At 38.2% G+C, this 19,706-nt stretch overlaps 1 protein-coding gene across 17 annotated transcripts in view; it reads right to left on the reverse strand.

Moving 5' to 3' along the window:
* LOC108718228 (myelin transcription factor 1-like protein) overlaps nucleotides 1–19,706 on the reverse strand; it is a 311,370-nt gene that overhangs the window by 222,108 nt on the left and 69,556 nt on the right. For 16 of the 17 annotated variants that reach the window (XM_041565032.1, XM_041565041.1, XM_041565044.1 and 13 more), the window contains exon 2: nucleotides 6,747–6,915. The gene's annotated coding sequence lies outside the window, so the exon portion shown is untranslated. Of the gene's footprint in view, nucleotides 1–6,746; nucleotides 6,916–19,706 lie in introns of those variants that run through there. The other variant, XM_041565043.1, reaches the window with a different exon arrangement.

The following is a 19,706-nucleotide window of genomic DNA, read 5'->3' on the forward strand; positions in this document are numbered from 1 at the left end:
AATGCATGTTAATTCATTGCTAATTAGCCATACATGATATGTATTCATGATGCATCTGTTTATATGTGATCAGCCAGCAACGCACATTTATGTACATTGCTTGCATCTACATGGCATATATGGGGCAAATCAGAAAATCAGACAATAAATAAATTTTTGTGGAACACATGGCTGAATGTAATAGAGCTAACACCCACTAAATGATGTCCGCCGACTATATTTGGATGATATTGGACTTTTTACAAGGTAAATAAACTGCAGATGTTTCTGCAAACTGCCAAAGAATGATAAAGACACCAAAGGAGTGTTCTAGGTTATATGCCATGGATTATTTTATTTTTGCCATCTCTTTAACATGATATTAGGCATGGTTCCCTTCGTTAATACAAAACTGATTTGAAGCCAAGCTGTATAATAATGCACCTTTCAGGAGAAGGGCTTGACACTTGCCTTGTAATTAAGACCTTGATGGTCGTGTTGATGGCACATGAAAGAAAATGGCTTGGTTCTCAAATCCAGAGGCTTGATTGCTGGGTCTCATTCTCCCCTGAATTCGACCCATTCTGCATTGTGCACATGATTGCTGGAGTGTGAGTAATTGCAGCACTAGCAGCTGACATTTTCATGAAGCACACTCTGTGCTACTCTAGACTACAGGGAATTTACTGAATTTATAGCAGAGGAATCTCATCAAACACGGATTTAGGAAATGCCTGTGTAAAAAAAAAAAAAAAAAAGTAGGAGCCCACATCCAAATATCAGAGATTTTCTTTTGACGTTTGCTTAAAATAGGTCTGTTGCCTTCAGCCTTTGTTATCTCGTGAATGCAAGGCAGGCTTGGGTATTTTTCATTTAACCTATATTTTAATATGCAATATTCAGGCTTTACAAATTGTTTTCTCATTTCTCAGCCAGAATTGCAAAGTTATGCAGATTATGAACTACACATAATGGTTATGAAATACAGTGAGGTTTGGGAATCCAGTCTACTGGGGAGGAGACCAACAAACTCCTAGAAGATTTGCATTTTGGTTTGCCATAATATTATATATATATATATATATATATATATATTTTTTTTTTCCCATAAAAGTAGAGATAAAAATGTCCTTCATTATAACAGTTGTCAATCAAAATCTATGAAGAAGCCGCTTCCTATATCCCAGTTCTGTCGAGCTCTCCATAATAATTCCAATCCTAAATTGTCTGAGCAACAGATAAATGGTATGTGAACCCTCTTTAGAGACCGCAGGTATCCTGTGGCAGTCTTAGAGCAGTCTTTAATAGTGATGGGCGAATTTGCACCGTTTTGCTTCACCGAAAAATTGCGAAACGGCGAATAATTCGCGAAACGACGCCAGCGTCCGTTTTTGCCGCCGACGCCCGTTTTTCTCGTCGGCGTCCATTTTTTTGGACGCCGGCGACAATTTTTTTTGACGCCGGCGAACTTTCACCAGCGAATTTTCGCGGCCGTTTCGCGAAATTTGCCGCAAATTCACGCCTGCCGAATAAATTCGCCCATCACTAGTCTCTAACAGAAGCCAAACAGTGTGTCCTTTCACCAGTAGTGAGGAACAAGAAACTAATTTTGTTTATAGCACTAAATTTACTACAGGCTCAAATGTGATTAATAAAGCTGTTAATAAACATTGGATTATTTTACAGGCAGATGGCAGTGTGAGTACGGCAGTCTCAGAGAAACCCATGATGAGTTATAGGAGAGGGATGAGCCTGAGAGATCTGCTTGTTAAAAGTGACCTGATAGGATGTTATAAAAAAAAAAAAAAACCATGATACTTGGTTAAGTAATAATAAACCAGGGTGTTTTAGGTGCCCTAATTGTATTTCTTGCAGGTCTTTGATACCAAGCTGTAGTTTCATACATCGACAAACTGGCTAACGGTTCCTTATTAGCCATCACATTAGGGGGCCCATTCACTAAGTTCGAGTGAAGGAATAGAATAAAAAAGTATTTTTTTGGCTACTTCGACCATCGAATTGGCTACTTCGACCTTCTACTACGACGTCGACTTCGAATCGAACGATTCGAACTAAAAATCGTTCGACTATTCGACCATTTGATAGTCGAAGTACTATCTCTTTAAGAAAAAACGTTGACCCCCTAGTTCGCCACCTAAAAGCTACCAAAGTCAATGTTAGCCTATGGGGAAGGTCCCCATAGGCTTTCCAAGTTTTTTCTGATCGAAGGATAATCCTTCAATCGATGGATTAAAATCCTTCGAATCGTTCGATTCGAAGGATTTAATCATTTGATCGAACGATTATTCCATCAATCGTTAGATTGAACGAATTGCGCAAAATCCTTCGACTTCTATAATCGAAGTCGAAGGATTTTAATTCCCCAGTCGAATATTGAGGGTTAATTAACCCTCGATATTCGACCCTTAATACATCTGCCCCTAGGTGTACAACTACACATGTAATGTACCTAATTACCTGCCCTTGTGGGTAGTCTTATGTGGGCAAAACTGATCAGACTTTACGCCTGCACATGGATGCACACCACTCTGCCATCAGTACTGCATTTCAAGATGGACATACGAATAAACCAGTCGCTATTAGTGATGGCACGAATTTGCGCCGAATTTGCGCAATTCGCCGCCAGTGAATAAATCGCTAAACACCCGTGAAAATTTTCCCAAAAAAATTCGCCAGCGTCGAAAAAAACGGACACCGGCGACAAAAATGGCTGCCGGCGTCAAAAACGGGCGCCGGCATCAAAAACGGGCGCCGGCGTCAAAAACGAGACGCTGGTGCCGTTTCGCCAATTTTACAATTCGAGAATTTTTCGGAGAAGCGAAACGGCGCAAATTCCCCCATCACTAGTCGCTATTCATTTCTTAAAGGTAGGGCATAGGTTACCAACATTTAGATATACAGCCATAGATCACGTCCCTCCATTGAGGAGAGGTGGTGATAGATCAAAAATATTACTCCAGAGAGAAGTATTCTGGGTCAAGAAGCTGAATACTTTGACAACATTGGGACTAAATGTACATTGTTCTTTTTTTGAATCAGCATTATTAATCTGTTGTTAATATTTGTTTGATCGATCCATTTGTTATAAATTAACTATTGTCACTGTAAGGCCGTGTAACAAATTCTATTGTTTTACAGGGTTATTTATCAAAGTCCGAATCTATCTCAATATTTTCTGGAAAAACTCAGACCAAATCTGCATGGGTTTTTAGGCCTTATTTACTAATACACTTCCCCAAAATTTTGTTTGCGGTAAAAAAATCAGATTTTCAAGTTTTTTTCAGATTTTTCATCCGATTTTCATGATTTTTTCTGAAAACTCAGAATTTTGCCCGAAAACTCAGAAAACTTCTGGGTATTGCCAAAAACCCAGTGCACATCAAAAAATCATTGGGACTTCTCCAGGTCTGAGATGACGGATTTTCAGATTCAGACTTTTCCCATACTCGGGGTTTAATAAATTCTGAAAAATTTGGATTTTTTTAAAAAATCTGATTTTATAAAAAAAAACCTTCAACAGGGTGAAGTAATATGGGATTTTAGCAGCTTTGGAGCATAATAAATCTCAAAAAAAAATTCTATAAATATTAGATTTTTATACAGTGGGGATATTCATTAAAAAATACAGTGGGGATATTCAGTAAAGTAATATATATTAAATTTCATTTTTTTTTCCAGAATTGACATTTGAGGCCATAGCTGCAGAGAATCACTGTATCGGTATCTTTCCTTAGCAAGGCACCAGAAATAGATATGTGTGGATCACAGTCCCTTCACACAAGTAGACACAAAGAATCCTTTTTAACTGGCATGCAATACCAAAACCAATAAAATAAGAAATAGTTTATCAGAAAAAAGGTGCAAAAGCCTGCTAAATAATCACACCAGCCTGAGTTCCTGATTGAATTAAAATTTTTGACTCCATTTAAACATTTTTGAACAAAAATCTAACAAATTAGAATTTTTTTAATATCTATTAAAGGGATCCTGTCATCGGAAAACATGTTTTTTTTTCAAAATGAATCAGTTAATAGTGCTACTCCAGCAGAATTCTGCACTGAAATCCATTTCTCAAAAGAGCAAACAGATTTTTTTATATTCAATTTTGAAATCTAACATGGGGCTAGACATTTTGTCAATTTCCCAGCTGCCCCTGGTCATGTGACTTGTGCCTGCACTTCAGGAGAGAAATGCTTTCTGGCAGGCTGCTGTTTTTCCTTCTCAATGTAACTGAATGTGTCTCAGTGAGACATGGGTTTTTACTATTGAGTGTTGTTCTTAGATCTACCAGGCAGCTGTTATCTTGTGTTAGGGAGCTGTTATCTGATTACCTTCCCATTGTTCTTTTGTTTGGCTGCTGGGGGAAAAAGGGAGGGGGTGATATCACTCCAACTTGCAGTACAGCAGTAAAGAGTGATTGAAGTTTATCAGAGCACAAGTCACATGACTTGGGGCAGCTGGGAAATTGACAATATGTCTAGCCCCATGTCAGATTTCAAAATTGAATATAAAAAAATCTGTTTGCTCTTTTGAGAAATGAATTGCAGTGCAGAATTCTGCTGGAACAGCACTATTAACTGATTCATTTTGGAAAAACATTTTTTTCCCCATGACAGTGACCTGGGACACTGTAGTAAGTTATTTACATTTTATTCCTAGTGGATTTGATCAATATCAATGCAATAATGATATTGATCGAATTAATTTCCTTATAGCTGAAACCCACTTTCCAGGAAGATGGAGCATCGTTCAAATGTTATTAGTCAATTCAAAATCAATCTGATTCTTAGGGGCAGATTTATCAAAGGCTGAGGTAAATTTTTGAATGAAAAAATTAGAATTTAGAGCTATTTTTTTGTGTACTTTGACTAGAGTCGATTTGAATTTGAAAAGAATTCAAAAATTCGAATATCAAAATGAACTGTCTCTTTAAAAATTTGACTTCTAAAACTTTGCCGTTTTAGCCTATGGGGGACTATTAGGACTCAATTGGTGGACTTTGAAAAATCTAAGGTTTTTTTGGGAAAAACTTTAAATCGAATTTGAACAAATGTGCTATTCCTCAGATTCCTGCTATTCGAATTTGACCGAATACAGACCTATTCAATCGAAAACAGATCTATTCGACCAAAAAAAAACTTCGACTTAATTTCGGTTGGTCTTTTTTCAATTCGAAATTCGACCCTTGATAAATATGCCCCTTAGAGATCAGTGGTTTTGTTAGACGTTTGATAGTGATCATGATCAGAAGTAAATCAATCCCCAAGTTTTACATGGTCCCTTTTTATTTGAATTTATTCATTTTGAAAAATAACAGCTGTTCAACTTTTACAACATTGATATGAACACAAAAAGGTAATATGATCGAGGCAAATTGTATGCTTCATAAATTTCATTCTAATTTTTGTAGTAAGACATATGTTACGCTACTCTTCAGAAGGTAATTTTTTTCATTTTTTAAAAAGTCAAGATGAACTAGCCATCTTATCATTTTAACTAGCCATCTTTATTCATTTTAAGATTCTCCAGCAGCAGATAAGAATAGAAGTTATAGAAAGTATAGAAAGTATACGCCACCCTTTCCATAGTCTTAACTCATTCTGTACATGGGCCACTATGTTATAATCATTATCACCTAAAAATGGAACATTTCCAAGTACTCTTCCATTGCGTTGTATCTCACAGGTGACTGGGTGTCCAGGTTATCTATGCAAAAACAAGGTTTGCCAAAGGTGATAATAGGCTACTACCCAATGATATACTGCCCCTGTGGGAGTACTGTCATATTTGTGACTGCACTGGAACATTTGAACCACATTCAAAATATAGAGACAACGAGGACCCAGGTTCAGCTTCCTATTGTAGGTCTCCATCCTGTGAGTTCCTGGGTGCACTATAATATATTGATTTCTGGTTATTCGGCTCCTGGCCTGCTTCTATCAGTAACACGCACCATCAGATTGTTGTTTGCAGTAGGCAAAAAAGGACATATTTAATAGATATCAACAGCATTTGAGTTTTTTAGCCACAGGTCCCATTTATTTTTTTTGTATCACCATAGAAAAAAATAAAAATTGAGTTTTTACCATATGAGTTATCTCTGGTCTCATTTTAGATAATCACGGGATTATTTTTTATGATTTCCGAATAATGGATGTTTCTGTAATTTTGATCTTGATACCTTCATGCTAAAAAATCATGCAAACCTTAAGGAGAAGTAAAGCTGAATTAAAGAAGTAAGCTAGAAATTAGCAACTAGCATCAGAATTTAATAATCAGCCCTGTAGCATCAGTTTATATAACAGACCAACCTCATTTTCTGCTGGATAATTAGTGACGAGCCCTAAGCTTAGCTTCTCAACAGCTGCTCAGAGCCCACTGAGCATGTGAGTGTCACAGACACTTTCCAAGATGGTGACCCCCTGTGACAAGTTTGAAGTCCTGGATCATTGCTGCTATTGACAAGCTGAAACTTTAGGCTGGTGCAATAAGTTCAGTATATACAATACGCCATTTGCCTAAATTTATATGCTAATGTGATAGCTCCCAATTGTAAGTAACAGGTAACAGTTTAAAAGGTCCTCAAAGTAAATTTCAACTAAATGTAGTATTATGTGTAAAACCTACTCACAAATCACATACACAGGAGGAAAAGCTTTATAAAGAACATAAAATGATAACTATAATACTTCCACACATGAAAATTTAATAAAGGAGTGCAAACCATTGAATTTAGAATATCCTACCTTATATTTTGCGTCAGAGTTTATCAGATGGTGGCATCTCAAAATTGCATGCAAAAAATTCTTCTCTCTGTGATTTTTTTAAAGGCGGAATTGAACTGCTAGTGTATCCAGTTTTCCTAGTCTTCTGATCTTTTTTTAATCTCTGTGTGTCCACCGCTTGACATTACATCTACAGAAGAAACAGGTAAAACATCAAAATTCGTGTAAGTTCTACAGTAAGAACATAGGCAGCTGCCAAAAGCCTAAGGGATAAACATGAACATATTAATTTCATAAGGAATCTGTTATTAGACATTTATTTCTGTATATTTATTTGTCCATGCCATATATTTCTTAGTGAGGTGAGAGTACCGAGCTACAGCATCGTTCACCCCAAATTCATACTCCAAGGTGTGTTGACCTCTGCCATCCCAACAGAGTTTCAGTGGATGCAGATACAGTTACCAGACATGATATCATTATCACTGTTTCAGGAAGTGAATTACAGGATCGTTCCCATCTCTGTTGTCAGTTTTCGAAAATGTTTTACAGCATAATAGATTCTCATTGAATCAGCTCCCTTCCAATCTGCTTAAAACTTTCGCTGATTCAATCTTGGGGACACACAGCAGCAATGCTTCAACAGGAATACAGATATATCACTGCAAACTCACCAAAAAAAATATAATTTATATAGCAATGATCTTCAGTCTTCAACAGAAGATCGTAAACTAAAAATCTAAGCATCCTCTGGCAGACAGTGGATGTCATGTGATGCAGATGGTTCTTCTTAAAATGTCTCTTAGATCACTCGAGACAAATAAACCAGTTGCTTCCCATTCATCTGACGTTTACCATTACAAGGGTCTAGTAACACTAAGGGGCACATTTACAAAGCTCGAGTGAAGGATTCGAATTAAAAAAACTTTGAATTTCGAAGTGTTTTTTGGGCTACTTCGACCATCGAATGGGCTACTTCGACCTTCGACTACTACTTCGACTTCGAATCGCACGATTCGAACTAAAAATCGTTCGACTATTCGACCATTCGATAGTCGAAGTACTGTCTCTTTAAGAAAAACTTCGACCCCCTACTTCGGCAGCTAAAAGCTACCGAAGTCAATGTTAGCCTATGGGGAAGGTCCCCATAGGCTTGCCTGAGATTTTTTGATCGAAGGATATTCCTTCGATCGTTGTATTAAAATCCTTCGAATCGTTCGATTCAAAGGATTTAATCGTTCGATCGAACGAATAATCCTTCGATCGCAGGATTTGCGCTAAATCGTTCGACTTCGATATTCGAAGTCGAACGATTTTAGTTCCTAGTCGAATATCGAGGGTTAATTAACCCTCGATATTCGACCCTTCATACATCTGCCCCTAAAAATAAACAAACCCTATAAGAATGTCTACATGATGGCTGAATAGGTCAACTAAGATGAACCTTGTTCAAATGACATATGCTAGGACATTTTAACATATATCCTGGAAAATTTACTTTTTTACTTCTTTAACCAACTTATCTTTTACTCTCTGACCCCACTCTTGGAGGCTATGAATGTTAACCTTTGTCACTTTACTGTATGTCTAGCCCAAGTGTGCTCCAGCTATTGGGCATTTGATGTATGGTATAAGATGGGCCAGGAGATTTCCCCGTTCTCTTACCTCCCGGTGCGTCTCTTACCTCCCGGTGCGTCTCTTTCCGGCTAATGGGGCACAGAAGCAAGCTCCTGGTGATGACCCGCGCATCAGCCGTGCGCAAATGATGCAGGCGACGGGTCGCCCGTGCTTGATGCTGAGCGTCATGACGCTCGCTTTTTGACACCAAGCATCATGACGTTATTTCTTGGCGTGAGATTCGAATTTTGGCACCAATTCTCCTTTAAAAAGTCCTTCTACATTTTTAAAAATGCCCAAGCTCGCTTCTGTTCACAGATCATGCTGAAGCGTTATATACTATTGGACTTTCCTGTTTTTTTGACTTCTGCCTGTTTGACTTTGATTCCTGCAGCCTGCCTCGACGATTTGCCTAATCCTTGCCTGTACCTCATTATGGACTCTCTTACTACCAAATGCACAAATTTCTTGTTGGTTCCACTGCAGAAAGTCCAGGGACCCTGAAGAGCATTGGTGAACACTGGAATCTGCAGGGGTTCCAGCAGAGTGTACCAGCTGCCTTCAAGGTTCCAGATTGACGATTACATTACATATGGTCAAGACAGATGCCCAAAAGTCCCCTGGGAGAAAAATCATTACAGAAAGGATTATCTTTGTTACTATAATTTATTTAAAATGTAAATCTCAGGTAGGCAAATGAGAGCATCAAGTCAATGTCAGGACCTAGCTGCAAGTAAGAGGGGGGGGAGCTAAAGGAAAGCAATTTCTTCTGTTCGGATGTCAGAAGAGTTGTAGATTCTCAGAGACCCAGTAATATATTGCTGGTATTATGGGGTAGGTTGATCTTAATGTACAATTGTTGTTTTTTTGCACCCAAGTTAGCTATGTAGCATGGTATACCAGAATCAGTGATGGCTAAATGTGTAGATATGAGGAACTGTTTACATTATCTACTTGTATACTGGGGAAGACCAATGTCCAGTAGCCTTACCTTTTATGGTGACACATTTGAGAATGAAAATTAAATGACACCAGGTTTCAAACTTGAAAGCTTCATTAAGACTAATCTTGATACATTTGGAATGGGTAAATGATAGATGACACATATTAAGCCTTTCCCCCTTGCTGCTGTAGGCATCTTGTGTGGGAGAACTTATTTTAAGGATACAAGTCAAATTCGTGACTAATGAGATCATTTGCTTGGTACACCAGACTGAGCAATGAAAGGATGCTCTTGATCTTTTCAAGAATGAATATTGATTTTAATGATGTAAGTGCTGTAGAGATTGTACAATAAATCAACTTGCAGGCTCGGACCCTTTTTTGGTTCAGCGTTTCATGTTTCCTGGAAGAGTTACTCTCATTGAGTTAGGTTGCATAAGAGAGTCCATCATTGATATTTTATGGATTCCTGTGTCTCACCACATTAACCTTCAGTTCATCCATTTGGACTTTTGTTTTGTTCCAGCATTCCATTGTACTCATCTCATTCATCTTATCAATAAGAAAAGTGCCTACAGGATTTTAGCTTTGCGTCATCTAGATTCAGCCCCAACACAGAATGCAGATATGACTGTAATTTATTACAGTTTTGCTACTGCCTTCTAATCCATTTGTGGAAATGAGTCCACAAAGACTTATTAACTTCTTATAATTAAAACTAGGATTCACTAGGTATTCCTCATCCCAGTTATACCCAATCATGACCTTTTACTGCCATCATTCCCTCCAATATTGTATAGGTCCCACCCCTTTCTGCACCTGAGAATTTGGCCTGTGCCACTTAAAGACAACTAAGAACTGCTTTATATTCATTTACATCTGTTCTGTTAAATTGAGTTTAATTTATCTCAAACTCCATGTTTATTCATATAAAAGGGAGAGGTCATACTGGTTGCTTTCATGATAGACTACAATACAACCATACTCTCCCAGTGATTAAAGGGGAACTATTGTGAAAGTAAAAATTTAGCTTCATCATTCTGAAATAAGAAACTTTCTAATTACAATCAATTAAATATTCTGCATGGTTTTTGAAATAATCAAGTTTATATTCACTAATCCTCTCTCAGCATCTGTTTCTCTTTATTCTGTCTTCATGCAACAGTTGGGTTTTAGATATTTATTGACAGTTAGATATAATATATCTTATGGGGTGGCTTCCTTTCCTAGTAGGTGAATTAGAGCTTACTCAAATATCGAATTCCAGTACAAACAAGATCTAACAAAATAACTGCCTTTTGCACAAATCCTGCATGTAGAGAGACACGATGTCTAGTGATTTTAATAGAGTGAGCTCTAATACATCTTCTAGGCAAAAGGAGCCCCCCTATAAAATATATTGAATCTAACTGTCAATGAATATCTGACATCCAACTCCTGCATGAAGAGAATAAAGAGAAACCGATGCGGAGAGAGGAATAAAGACGATAAATTTGATTATTTCAGAAACGGTACAGAATTTTTAATTGATTGTATGTAGAAAGTTTCTTATTTCAGTATGCTGAAGCTTATATTTTATATTATATATATAATTTTCATTTTTGTGATAGTTCCCCTTTAAATTATCATTTCCACTATTTTGTTGCCTTTGTAACAAATCAGTTATTGAAATCAGATATGAATATTTTCTAAACCCATTATTGGTTATTAGCAATAGCGTCATAAAACTGAGGTTTTAAATCAATCTGCACCACAACAGACATCTTACATTCTTTATATATGCTTTATGTATGTTGTGCAGAATCTACACAAAGTGATGTAATTCTAATGCTAGAAATATTTTTCTGTAGAGACTTTCATCGAGTGATTACAGTGTGTGTGTGCTTGGCAAAGTGTTAAAGTCTTTCACAGACACGTGGAAGGTGTCATCTTCTTATACGCTGAATTTAAATGAGTTTATCGGCTATAATATGCTGAGTCCTTTCCTTCAAAAGATTTTTCATTACACCAAGTACAGAAACATCAATACTCTGAATAGTGGGGTTAGAAGAAGAAGCAATAATCAGATATGATACCATAGTTTTCCATCCACCGTCTCTACTTTTTGCGTTTGCTGTCAACCAATTGATTTACCTTGAAGTCTTAATAGGTTTGTCTTTTGTTGTCTTGTAAGAATGTAATTCCTGCATTTCCACTGTGATGATGGGTTTATCTGAACTGTGTTTTTACCAAGGAAGCAAAAGTGTTATTGAACTCTTCATATGCATAACACATCCGCATTCTGTATTATAACATACCAGTCGCATGAATTACAACATAACTCACTGTTCTGCCATAATTTGAATTTAATATACCACTAAATAGGAAAGGGTGTCTTTTTTGAAGGTCAAAGAGTGGTAGGTGTGGCACAGAGAAAAGTGTCCACAGTACTTTGAATTACTGAACATTTCACCCTGAAGCTTCAGATTGGAAGTAGGTCCGACTGGATGATAGACTGACAGATGAATAAAAATGTAGACTAACAATTAATATGCTTTCTGATTGCTGGGTGTTGTTGACCCTGCTTACCAGATAATATTTTAAAATTCAGGTTAGAGAGAAAGAGAAAAAATGGAATGGAAATAATTTTAAAAAACACCCAAAACAAAAAGAAGATGTTAATTCTAAAAGCTAATTCTTAGTGATGGCGAATTTATTCGCCAGTCCCGAATTTGCGGCAAATTTTGGACGCCGACGCATTTTTGCCAAAAAAAAAGGATGCCGGCGTCAAAATTGAGACACCGGCGCCGTTTCGCGAATTCTTCGCCGTTTCGCAAATTTTGCCTGAAATTCGCTAATTTTTCGGCGAAGCAAAATGGCGCAAATTCGCCCATCACTACTAATTCTAAGATGGGGTTGTCCATTAATAGTCAATGGTAGTGGAATGCCTTGGCAGCACATGGTTCTTGACCAGATTTTAATAAAATAGAGATGCCAAGAAGGGGAGCAAAAGAGTTTATGGAGCCTGTGGGCAGAGTGGGGGTCATAAAAATCATTTTGAAGGCAACATTCAGTCCATTTTCCTCCAGCTGGACACCCAGCAGCCATGAAACCTGTGTTGCAAATATATTTACATATATTATATTTACAATTAAAACAGAGGAGTATATATGAAAGTTTTTTTTCCTAAGACTGCAATATTTCTACAAATTATATTCCATGTTAATATAGTTAATAATGCATCCCCTATTGCAAAATATAATCATATTATAAGTTACCTAGGTGTTCCATGACCATATAAAGACATGAGGCTGAAGGCCAACTATATATATATTTTGTAACTTGTTTTTAATAAGTAACTTATTACACTGCACAAAGTATTCTTATCATGATGAGCATTTTTCACTTGATTGGTGTTTTTTAGTAATTGTCACTTTTTTGAGACAATGTCACTTTATTTATGTATTTTATATAAAAGTATTGCACATTGTCACTTTTATACCTTGCACCAATCACATTAATGCTTTGAATGTGATGTCATTCTCTAATTGCCTATGGTTCATTGGCTATATATATCACATGATGTTTAGGGTATGGTTGCCTTGAGAAAGGTCCCGGTAGGGACCGAAACGTTACGTTGGCTGGAACATGCTTCACTAAATACACTTTCTACTTTTGAAAAATATCCCAGTGTTGCTGGTTCATTTGAGAGTGCATATATATATATATATATATATATATTGAACTGTATGCATCAATAAAATTGATTCCACCTGTTGGAATGTATTGATTGGCATCTCTGACACTTGGGCACTAATCTTGCCTGGGCCACCCCTACTTTGGGATTGTGGCACGCCACACCAATTGGCACAAAATTAAAACTTAAAGGAGTCCCCCACACAAAAATAATTTTTATATATGTAAAGAAAATGGAATTCTAAGTAGCTTTCAATATACATTCATACTATAACCTAGTAACATAGAAAGTTAGGTTGAAAAAAGACACACGTCCATCGTGTTCAACCTTTTAAGTCTATATATAACCTGCCTAACTGCTAGATGATCCAGAGGAAGGCAAAAAGCCCATTTGAATTTGCCTCAGAGGGGGAAAAATTCCTTCGTGACTCCAAAATGGCAATCGGACCAGTCCTGGATCAACTTGTACTATGACCTATCTCCCATAACCCTGTATTCCCCTCACTTGCTAAACACCATCCAACCCCTTCTTAAAGCTATCTAATGTATCAGCCTGTACGACTCTCACTGTAAAAGAAAACCCTTAAGAATGTTTAGGAGGAACCTCCTTTTTTCTAATTTGAATGGGTGCCCACATGTCCGCTGGAAGGACCTACTGGTAAATAAAGCATTAGAGAGATTATGATATGATCCCCTTATATATTTATACGTAGTTATCATATTCCTCCTCAAGCTCCTCTTCTCCATCGTGAACAACCTCTACTTCGCCAGTCTTTCCTCATAGCTGAGATATTCCATACATTTTACCATAAATATAGTATCAATGCTTTTAAACTTGTTTGTGAATGTAACTGTTATTTAAAGCAGCATTTGTTACATTTTCTGAGGTCCTGGCTCTGACTCCTGAAACTGCGTTGTGAGCCAGTGCTGATTAAGAGAACTGGAAGAGACCTGACTCCTGATATATTATTTTAAGAGTCAGACGTATAGAACAGAAAGCCTTAAACAAACTCTGCTTTTGCATGCAATTATATTAAGAAAGAACTTTAGAACCACTGGAAGCAGGGCTGATCCTATCAAATGTGGGGCCCAATTGGGACCATGTTGGCGGGGCCCCTAGACAAAGTGTTGCTGGCTACTGACACACCAAGTATTTAGTAAAATAAGGGCATACAGGTACAAAATAGAAAGGAAAGGGGGAGACAAGGTAAGAGAGTGAGAGGGATGTAATAGAGGCACATAATAGGGGCACACAGGGTAAGAGAGAGAGGGAGGAAATAGGAGAGTGGACTGGGCCAATTAGTTTGGGGCAGGCTGGGCCGATTCAGCTTGGGAGCAAGCTTGGTTGGATTGGGGGCAGGCAGGGCCTATCAAGGTTGGAGGAAAGCTGGGCCTATGAGAGTTGGGGGCAGGCTAGACCTATGGAGTTGGGGGATAAGCTGGCTTATCAGAGTTGGTGGTGGGCTGGACCTATGGATTTGGGGATGGGCTGGACTCTCAAAGTTGGGGGCAGGCCAGGCAGCATCATGTGCTGAGGGAAATATCATCTGTGGTGCGGGGCCCCCAGAGGTGCGGGCCCTATTGGGCCCAATTGGTCCAATAGGCCTAAGGCCGGCCTTGACTGGAAGTTTTTAATGACTGTCTAAAAAATGTGGTATGTGTGAAGGCCCGCTGACATTAATGATGCCTTCTTGTTGGGTCACCTTGCCAGTGATAGGTACTCCTGCTAGCTTTTATATTCTGATATTTGGTCTGCTCTAACCTTGCCTTAAAGCGGACCTGTCACCAACACATAAAAAGCAGCATAATAAAAGTAATTTGAAAATCAAAAATGGATCCCAAATTCTTTTTTTCATCAAAACATCCATACCTTTTATAAATGTGTTTAAATATCTAAGCTGTCAATCATATATTACCTGCCCTGCCTCTATGCCTCTATGTCTTTCACTTTCCATTCAGCACTTCCGAGATGTCACTGCTAGGGATGTAGCGAACGTCGGAAAAAAAGTTCGCGAACATATTCGCGAACTTGCGCAAAAATGCGAGCGGTTCGCGAACGGTTCGCGAACCCCATAGACTTCAATGGGAAGGCGAACTTTAACATCTAGAAAAGACATTTCTGGCCAGAAAAATGATTTTAAAGTTGTTTAAAGGGTGCAACGACCTGGACAGTGGCATGCCAGAGGGGGATCAAGGGCAAAAATGTATCTGAAAAATCTGCCTGTGTGTGCTTGGAAGAGATAGTGTAGGGGGAGAGCTGTTAGTGATTTCAGGGACAGATGATAGTAAGTTTGCTGGCTAGTAATCTGCTTGATACTGCTCTGTATTGGAGGGACAGAAGTCTGCAGGGATTTGAGGGACATTTTAGCTTAGGTAGCTTTGCTGGCTAGTAATCTACTGTTCTCTTTAAACAACTGCCATACGTTGACCTTGTAGGCATTGTTTGCCCAGTTTTTTTGGACGCAGCCACTGAAGCACAGTTGCCAGAAAAAATATGCCATATAAATGCTGAAAATAGTCATTTTTCGCCATACGTTGACCTTGTAGACATTGTTTGCCCAGTTTTTTTGGACGCAGCCACTGAAGCACAGTTGCCAGAAAAAATATGCCATATAAATGCTGAAAATAGTCATTTTTTGCCATATACGTTGAGTCAACGTATGGCAAAAAATGACTATTTTCAGCATTTATATGGCATATTTTTTCTGGCCTCTGTGCTTCAGTGGCTGCGGCCAAAAAAACTGGGCAAACAATGCCTACAAGGTCAACGTCGTTGGCGTGCAGTAACCCTCCGAGATCCACCCCTCATTCATTTTAATAAAGGTCAGGTAATCGACACTTTTGTGACCTAGGTTGAAGAAAACACTGTGCAAATAATGCCTACAAGGTCAACGTATACACTACTACAGCGGTGGATACGGATTACGTAAAATATATGAATGCTGCTTGAAAAAAGTCACTCCGGTGTTTTTTCTGGAGACGGTAATATTATGGATATTTAGACAGAATGTGAACAAGGTCACACAGCTAGATGGCGGGTTGAAGAAAACAGTGTGCAAATAATGCCTACAGGGCAAATAATGCCTAAAAGGTCAACTTATACACTACTACAGCGGTAGTAAAATAAAAAAAGTAAAATAAAAAAAAATGAATATTAAAAAAAAAAAATTAAAGTTGGTGCTGCTGAACTACTAGGAGCAGCAGATTAGCACACCAGTCCCACTCCCCAACACTGCTAGACTAATAGCACTGGGCTCTTATAGTAGTAGTAGTAGTAGTAGTAGTAAAACAACAAAAAAATAAATAAAAGCAGTCCTTACAAGGACTACTGTTATTGCAGCAGTCAGCAGATGAGATCAGAAGCAGGACAGCTGCCCACTGCAGCTACATACAGAGCACTGCAGTAGAAGGTAGATTACTAGCCAGCAAAGCTACCTAAGCTTAAATGTCCCTCAAACCCCTGCAGACTTCTGTCCCTCCAATAACAGAGCAGTATCAAAACGATTACTAGCCAGCAAACTTTCAACTGTCCCTGAAATCACTAACAGGCAGCAGCTCTCTCCCTACACTATCTCTTCAGCACACACAGGCAGAGTGAAAAAACGCTGCAGGGCTTCGGTTTTTATAGGGAAGGGGAGTGGTCCAGGGGAGAGCTTCCTGATTGGCTGCCATGTACCTGCTGGTCTGGGGTGAGAGGGCAAAAAAAAGCGCCAACAATGGCGAACCCAAAATGGCGAACGTCGCGCGACGTTCGCGAACTTCCGGCGAGCGCGAACACCCGATGTTCGCGCGAACAAGTTCGCCGGCGAACAGTTCGCGACATCTCTAGTCACTGCCCTTCTCACATTCCCCCTCTGTCCCGACTCTCTTTAATTGTGTAGGGCACTGTCTGCATTAGAAAAATAATGCACCATTCTGAGGTGATACCCAACTTGTCTTAATAACAATGTCCACAAAATGGGTCCTGCCTGTTTGCTGTGATTGTGTAATTCCAAGACAAAATGTAAATAATAAATGTAGTATAAGTAAATTGTATAAATAATTTAGAATTATTTCTTAGGGTGACAGGTCCCTTTTAATTGCTGCCTGCCCTGACCCATTTCCTGCATTTCAGCTTGATATCGTTTTGGACTTTCGTTCTCCCCTACCCAGAAGAGCTTGCAGTTCAAATAGTAGTTTCTGTGGTTCTTAGTGTCTAAGTATATATGTGTGTGTGTGATTCTGTGTGCATGGCACTCTTAATTGTTTATGCTTTGCACAAAGACTTTAGGCAATATAATGAGACTCATATATATTGAATTAATGCGGTCTGCTTGTTCACAGCTGCTAGACCGGAAAGAACAAATGCAGATTAAATATTCATGCCACTGTAACCAATATATGCTGAAATATATAACTTCTATATCATGACAAGCAAGAATTCAGTCTCTGATGGAAACAATATAGCAGTGGTAGCAGCTAAAAAAGGTTTACATCCCATCAAAGGGAAACCCACACCTACCAGAAAGTCACATTGTATTCAATGAAGTAACTATAGTTGCAAGGGCTTGGATGCAGGATTTTCACAAATGCCTGCAATGGCCCCTCCACCCCACAGACACTCCTCCACCCAATACAACCCAAATACCTTTCCCCTTTTATGTGCCCTATGGAGATGCAGTCCCTGTGCAATTGCAGTCCCAGTAGTTAAGCCACTGATTGGCTTCAAAGAGTTATACCAAGTCTAGAGTGGTATATAAAAATGGGGTAAGTTGATTATCTGAGTTTGTGATTTGTGGGGTTAATTTATCTTTTACATTTATACCTTCTTTTGGCCTTAAATATTTAACATACCTTTACACATACCCTAATATGTCCTTAGGTAACCCTTGATTACTGCTGTGTTTCAGTGAATACATTTTCTTTATTGTTTTGAAGATTCACGATGAAAACACAATTACAACTGACAAGTGAGTTGCTGTAAGACAAGCAATTCCTCATCTGCGTTCTGTCCAATGAATGAATCCTAGTAGGAAGATTGTCATAAGCTGCTGCTCTCTGGTTCTTGTTCCACTATAATTGGTTTGAAAATGTTACCAGTTTCTGGGACACTATGGGGGTTATTTATCAAGCTCTGAATATCCAAACCTTGAATAATTCGTAGTTTTCAGAGCAACAAAAAAAACCTCTGAATCTGAAACCCTGGCATATAAAAGCTCTTGAGGTCCTGTATAAATCAATGAGGAAGGTCTAAGGGGAAAATTTACTTATGGTCGAATATTGAGGGTTAATTAACCCTCGATATTCGACTGTCGAAGTTAAATCCTTCGACTTTGAATATCGATGTTGAAGGATTTACCGCAAAAATCGTTCGATTAGAAGGATTTTAATCCATCGATTTAATCTTCGACCCAAAAAAGATAGAAAAAGCCTATGGGGACCTTCCCCATAGGCTAACATTGACTTCGGTAGGTTTTAGGTGGCGAACTAGGGGGTCGAAGTTTTTTTTTAAAGAGACAGTACTTCGACTATCGAATGGTCAGATCGTCGAACGATTCGAAGTCGAAGTCGTAGACGAAGGTCGAAGTAGCCCATTCGATGGTCAAAGTAGCCAAAAAACATTCAAAATTCAAAGTTTTTTTTTATTCTATTCCTTCACTTGAACTAAGTAAATGGGCCACCTAGTGTCTGTGCTGATGTCCGCACCGATATCCGATGATTTTGTGGGTTTCGGTGCAAAAAACTTAGTTTTTGTGGGAAATATTTTTTTCAGGCTTTTTTCTTCATAAATAAGATCCATTAGGAATTCGGAGTTGGATATTAGAAATACTGAGATAAATTTGGACCTTAATAAATAACCTCCTATGTACCAATAATTGATAAAGAGGCCATAAATCAATGAAAGGTTTATTTTTTCACTATTCAAGCTATGTTATAAATACATTTAAAATAAAATACATTTTTAAAAATAAATGGCATAATGTGATTTTCCTAGGAAACTAAATATTTTGCAAATGAACGTGATGGAGTTTTTCTGATTGAACCTATTTTTTCAGAAATATGCTAGAAAGCTGTGAAATTATTTAGTAGCCATTTCTGGCATTTCTCAGTTCAGTAATATGTAAGATAAGGCAGCTGGCATTGCCTGAGAAAGTTGAAGCTACATACAGTATTTTAAATAATAGAACTGTGACCAGAAAAAAGGAAGCTCCACTCCATGTACCCAACACTGCTTGGAAACCAACAAAAATTACAAGTGAATGGACGTCATTACAAAGCACTTCAACCATATATTTTCTCCTTTGCAACAATGTTCTCTCCTATACTATGGAATGGCTGTCTCGTTAGTAAAATGGGCAGGCCAGTGTTTTTGAGGGAAACAGATGGCGCATTGAAGCTAACACCTTTGAAAACGCCTAGTTATATGTTCTGTTGCATTTGGTTCTCCTAAATGAGAAGACAATTCCTGAAATTCCCCCGCAGGAGGGGGCACTTGATATGTAGGGTCATTCTATGATTTTTACACAAAAAGTAGCAGATGACCTCCTGCTGGATGAACGAATGGCCCCTAAAATGTTTATTTGCATTCACTTGTACAGCAAAATGCTCACACGGACCTTACATACAATTACATTTTTTGACACAAGACCTTGACAGTTCTCTGGGCAAAAAATGTTTTAGCATTTTCTATATTAGAGTCAAATTATTCACAATTATTAAAAATGGCATAACATTTTTACTACTTGCTACACCTCCAGAGTGCTTGGG

The sequence above is a fragment of the Xenopus laevis genome, chromosome 5S (genome assembly GCF_017654675.1).
Source record: "Xenopus laevis strain J_2021 chromosome 5S, Xenopus_laevis_v10.1, whole genome shotgun sequence".
Lineage (NCBI taxonomy): Eukaryota > Metazoa > Chordata > Amphibia > Anura > Pipidae > Xenopus > Xenopus laevis.